The following is a 6,407-nucleotide window of genomic DNA, read 5'->3' as shown; positions in this document are numbered from 1 at the left end:
AGAGAACTATTATTTCAGGTGTTTTGGTATGATGAGCCTTTCCCCAGAGCAAACGAATAACCTACAGGTGAAACTACGTTTGTGGGCAGACGAATGTAGTGTCGCCTGGACACAACAGAGGATTATAATTAATTTAGTTTATTATGGTTTAAAGATCGGGTGCAGGGCGTTCTATTGCCACTTAAGTGATTTGCGTGTCCCTGATCTAGCTCTGTTATCAACTAGGGAAAGGGAATCTACGGTTTATCATGGAATCAGGACCACGTGTCGCTCCTGATGACTTCTCTCGTCGTTGAGAGGTGAGGGATAGGTGAAAGGGAAACAAAACATTCGTGGTCAGACCGGGATACGATACCGCGAGTTTTTTGTTTCCAGGTACATGCTCCACGTTAGACCACTAGGCGAAATATTACAGAATTATATGGAAGTAACATGTTGGAAAAACAGTGCCAAGAAGAATGGGGCTACAGATGAGTAACCAATGGGGAAGTACTGAACAAAATTGGAGAACAACAGCCTGTACAACTCGACCAAAGAAAGATGGTAGATTATTGTAATAAATTCTGAGGCGTCAAGGAGTACGTAGCTAATTGTCTAGTTAACACGTACGGTGCTGCTCTCGTAGGTAGCTTCCATTACAGGTGGACTGGCTGTAATGTGTGTTTTTTAAAGTTATAATTGCTGTGTACAGATTTGTAACTGGTATTTCAAAATATAAGTTTTTTAGAATTTCTGCACTAAATACATATAATTTATATTGTTAGTGCTATTTTTGAAAATGTAGGAGAAATTTCAATTTAGCAGTAATTACCACAGGAAAAAAAATGAATTATGGGATTCATGTATGTATGATAGTGCATGATATTTCTGTTTGTAATTCTTTTGACAGGCAACTTGATTTAGAGAAATACCCAAAAGACAAGATCAAAGCTATACTTTGCATTCATAGGTTCATCGTAATGCAGATTGAAATATTACACTCAATGGACTCTACTACCCGCCTGTACACGAAGGAGAATCCTTCTTAATAACGGAATGTGTGAAAATAATACGACGCATGTATGTAGGAACTCATCCTCATGAAGATGTAGAATTTAATTTTATGGAAAGCTCATATGGGACCAAACTCTGGTACCATCGGACCCTAGACTTACGCACTACTTAATCGAACTTAAACTGACTTACGCTAAAGACAACACACACACACACACACACACACACACACACACACACACACACACACACACACACGCCCGAGGAAGGACTCGAACATCCGACCTGCCGGTGTGGCCGAGCGGTTCTAGGTGCTACAGTCTGGAACCGCGCGACCACTACGGTCGCAGTTTCGAATTCTGCCTCCGGCATGGATGTGTGTGATGTCCTTAGCTTAATTAGGTTTAAGTAGTTCCAAGTTCTAGGGGACTGACGACCTTAGAAGTTAAGTTCCATAGTGCTCAGAGTCATTTGAACCATTTTTGAACTCGAAACTCAAACGGGGGAAGCCGCGCGCACCGTAACAAGGCGCCCAAGACAGCGCTGGTACAGCGCACGGCGGTCTATAATTACTACAATTTTGAGATGCAGTGTAATCTGAATCGGCTTGAAGTTATTCGTTTTCATCATCTGTAATCCCGTCAAGATCTTTGTAAATCATTTACTCCAAACGTTTCTACTCTTCACTGCAAAATATTTGAATAGAAAATCAACATAAAAGCACGCAAAATGAAAGAAACAGAGAACTCGAACTGCGCCTAAGACCTACGAAGCAAGATACAATAATATAGGTGTCAGAAACGATGAACTTTCTACGTGATCCTGCTACTGTCATTTACGACGTCTGCAGATCTCACGGATAATTTCTGGAGCCATAAAAATATGTTCGACATCGCGGAAAATCATCGTATCTGGAATAACGTAATATTACGACCGCCAGATATTCCTATTTCCGGCGCCGTAATATTACGTCAGCCGCACACTAAGGTTAAAGGGAGCTCGGGGAGAGGGGAAGGGAATATGAAAGCAACGACTGAATTTTAGAAGTTATTTCGGACCACCTATCGGTTACAAAGAATTCGTCACTGCCTATCTTCGTTATTAGCTGCGGTGATTGGAGTAACTGCATTTCCGCTGCGTTGTGATCCTCTAACTAATAGGTGGTAGTACTGAAAACTATTGAACGTCTTTTAGTGGGCCTAAATTTGCTCAGCATCTGAGTTGGACACGGAGGGTAGAGCTAATGTAGCCTGTTCAGAGACTTCTCCCCGAGTCTGCGGCGTGGTGTTCAGTGGTCTGGACGGTGGCTACTGCCTACTGCCGCCGGCCACGCAGCCGGTAATGGCCGCCGATTGCTGGAACTGCAGGCCGTGTGGTCGCCACTTACTTGTTGATTCCGAGGCCCGTCGGCTGCGCTCCGTGCGAAGCGCAGAGGTGCCGAGCGTCTACGGAATGGCCAAGCAGCTGCTGACTGCTGAATTAGTTTTCAATAGCTTTAAACGGCGGAGCAATTCTTCCACCAATGCAGACATTTTTAAAAGAATGTTGTGAATGTTGCACTAAATTCTATTGTCCTTGTGCTGCATAGATAATCATCAGGAGAAAGTCTGTGGTGGAAATTTCGTGAAAAGATCACGCTGAAATGAGAAACGCCTTTGTTTTGAATTATTGCCATCTTAACTCCCACATTATATCCGTGTCACTTTGTCCCCAATTTGATAGAATAAAGTTGCCATTCTTACGAACTTTTACGATGTCCTCTATCCGTCGTATCTGGTAGAGATAATACAGGGTGAGTCACCTAAAACTTCCACCGCAGATGTTCTGGAAATGGAAAGCGCTATTGATGTTCGGATTTCACGAAATAGATTGGTGGCCAGGCCTCGTATTGTTAACCAATAAAGGGACTATAAAAAAACTTAGAAAGTGGTTTTTTTGGCAAACATTCACTTTTCTAATCGGAACAATCCCTATTGACACTAACAAACTACAAGTAAAATTATGATATCAGCGGTATTTGCTGCAGAATTGTAGTGCTAGTTTTTTACGAGGTATCGTGTTTTGCCCTGCGTAGTAGCTAGGTGCTATGTTGTTATGTTTGCTTACTGTGTGCTTTTGTGTTCCTTGAGAGCACTGCGAATTGCTAGTCCTCTTATGTGTAACAGTCCAAACAGTAGGGCCCAAGCGGACGATGAGATTTACAAATATAAAAAGAGTAGACATGCTCTTGGTGTATGGAGAGTCTAGGAAGAATGCAGTCCGTTCTTGCACGTCTAATGTGGCAAGGTATCCCGAGAGACGCCAATATTTATCAACCTCTTCGACTAGTTACGTGAAACTGATAGTGTAACACCTAGACATCGTAACAGGAGGAAACAAGAGACGACAGAATCGGCGGAAATTAGTATTCTTTCTGCTGTTGCAGTCGACCACGCCTTAGCACCAGCGCAACCGCACGAGGAATTGGAATGAATCAGAAAAGTGTCCTACGCATTCTCCATCGACATAGGTTCCATCCTACCACATTTCTCTCCAGAAAGAGCTGCATGGAAACGATTGTGACAATCGTGTTAACTTATCTGAATGGGCATTGATACAGGATACTCCATATGTATGATGTGGGGATGAAGTCACATTTACCAATCATGGCCAGGTAAACCGCTGAAACATGCACTATTGGTCCGTTGACAATTTCCGTTGGATTCGTCAGGTGAAACGTAAGTGTTCACGGAGTGTAAACGAGTGGTGTAGGACAGTGAAACATCAGTTCATGGGCCCTCTTTTCATAGACGGAACACTGAAGGCGCTCAAGTATCGTAGTCCCTAAGCAGACCATCTTCCACGGATGCTAGAAGACGTTCCTCTGCAAACCAGGAGGAAACTGTGGTACCAACAAGACGGGTGTCCAGCCCATAGTGCACGATGTACTACAGAATGTGTTCACGAATTGTTTCCTGGTCGTTCGACTGGTCAGAGAGGACCTGTACCTTTGCCGGCCGTTCCCCGGATTTGACGCCCGTAGACTTTGTACTGTGGGGCATTTTGAAATACGCTGTCTACAAGAGCGTACCAACTACACCTGATGGTATGCAATGACGTATTACTGAAGCTTGCTTGTGCATATCCGCTGAAATCGCTGATAACCGCGCAGTTGAGCGTCCCACAAAACAAACCAAACCAATATCAGCTGCAATGCTAGCACGTGTGCAGCTTTCGTTCCGTACTGGAGTGGAAGCCTGTACTGCCGCTGCCGATAGTCAGTTTGAACACAACCAATGATGGTCAATTGTCTCCTTACTGGTCAGAATCCACATAACTATTGCATGTATTTGTGTGCTTATGTAAGTACTGTACAACTGTCGGTGAGGGAACTTTTCAAAATACGATATCTCGTAAACGAATCGACCTACAATCCTTGAACAAAAACAACTGACATTCTGATTTATACTGCTTTTAGTTTGTTAATGTCAATGGGCATTTATCCATTTGAAAAAGTGTATGTGTGCACAAAAAACACTTCTAAGTAAAACTTCCTGGCCGACTAAAACTGTGTGCCCGTCCGAGACTCGAACTCGGGTACTGGCAGAAGTAAAGCTGTGAGTACCGGGCGTGAGTCGTGCTTCGGTAGCTCAGTTGGTAGAGCACTTGCCCGCGAAAGGCAAAGGTCCCGAGTTCGAGTCTCGGTCGGGCAGACAGTTTTAATCGGCCAGGAAGTTTCACATCAGCGCACACTCCGCTGCAGAGTGAAAGTCTCATTCGGGGCACTTCTAAGTATTTTTTGAGTCTGTTTATTGGTTAACAGACCGGGCTCCTGACTACCAACCCATTATGTGAAACCCACTTCCGCAATATCTGCGGTGCAAGTTTTAGACGATTCGCCCTGTTTCTTTCGGAGCAGTATTGCAAAATAATGCGAACACGCGTAATGTCGTAATGTAGTCTTTTTGCTTACTAGATGTATTACATCTTCCAGGTTCAAAATGGTTCAAATGGCTCTGAGCACTATGGGACTCAACTGCTGAGGTCATTAGTCCCCTAGAACTTAGAACTAGTTAAACCTAACTAACCTAAGGACATCACAAACATCCATGCCCGAGGCAGGATTCGAACCTGCGACCGTCGCGGTCTTGCGGTTCCAGACTGCAGCGCCTTTAACCGCACGGCCACTTCGGCCGGCCATCTTCCAGGTGTTTTGACGATAAAATACAGTCTTTGGTTCACCTTCACCATAACATGTTTAACACGTTGATTTTAATTTAAAGTGTTTGTAATTGTAATACATAGAAATTTGTGTGATTTATTTTGTAACCTAAGTTAAACGTATTTGTTTTATTTCTCGTATAGACTGCTTCACAAGTTATATTGTTTAGAGTCGAATGTATAAATTAATTTGCAGTTAGTTTCGATGTACTAATGGCCTTACTAGACGAAAACTGCAGAATCATCTGCAAACTATTCGAGAGCTAGCTTCCATTGTCTCCTAAACTGTACTTCGGTTTCAGTAGACGACTTCCCCTCAATTACTAAGGAAAGAAGAGATGGATTCCATAGTTAAGCGCTTTGTAAGTTGCTTGTGAGGAATAATGTCTAAATCCTTCTGGAAATCTAGATATATCGAATCACCTTGAGATACCTTATGGATATCACTCATTACTTCGTCTGAAAAAGCTTCCAATTATTCTAAACTGCGGGGGAAGACGTTCAATGCATTGTTTCACTATTCATTCTAGAAAAATTTTACGAATGTCGTGATCAATACAGTGTAATGTTCTACTGACTGCCAGTGTCGATTACATAAATCATCCAGATGGTCAGCTGACATAGACTCGTTGCGGAAAATTTTAATTTACTGTATCTATAATGTTACATACTCAACGCTTCATCCTCAGGCACATGTGGTGACCACAACAATACTGCGCTACTGCAAAATATATTAATTCATAATTATGGATGATTATTGAGGTATGGCCTCACATTAACAAGCCAATTAATTTTACAGTTGCACGCACTGTATGGTGACAACGTATGAACTCTGATGACTCTTTGAGCACCTGGTAATCAGTATAGATTAATTAACAATATTTCATATTAAAGGGAATAAATATTCATTATTCTAGGATAGAGTGTCATCACGTTGTAGGGTGCCTCTTATGTGAGGAACACATTTTTACCAGTTTTAATAAATTATTGTCGATTATTGAATTACTCACGATAGTTAGGAAGTGCTGTAGTCCGTAGCCGGCCATGAATCAGAGAGCATTTCCCACGCTGGGTGGCTAGGTGACGAAGCGACCATATGTCGTGCGTAGTGGAGTGGGGTTCGCTGCTGGACCGTAGCAACATGCGTTAGCCTGAGAAATATACATTTCGAGAAGTACCGCCATCTTGGCACCAAAGTCACTGATTTTGTTTAT

The 6,407-nt window shown here is 42.7% G+C and overlaps 1 non-coding gene across 1 annotated transcript; it reads left to right on the top strand.

Annotated features, from left to right (window-relative positions):
• The first annotated feature begins 4,610 nt into the window (after window positions 1–4,610).
• Window positions 4,611–4,685, top strand: Trnas-cga. The gene has a single exon. It is a non-coding gene; the product is annotated as a tRNA-Ser (tRNA).
• The last annotated feature ends 1,722 nt before the right edge of the window (window positions 4,686–6,407 follow it).

Source organism: Schistocerca americana, chromosome 4 (genome assembly GCF_021461395.2).
Source record: "Schistocerca americana isolate TAMUIC-IGC-003095 chromosome 4, iqSchAmer2.1, whole genome shotgun sequence".
NCBI classification, from domain to species: domain Eukaryota; kingdom Metazoa; phylum Arthropoda; class Insecta; order Orthoptera; family Acrididae; genus Schistocerca; species Schistocerca americana.
The sequence above is the reverse complement of the archived record's forward strand: the minus strand, read 5'-3'. Positions and strand labels throughout refer to the sequence as shown.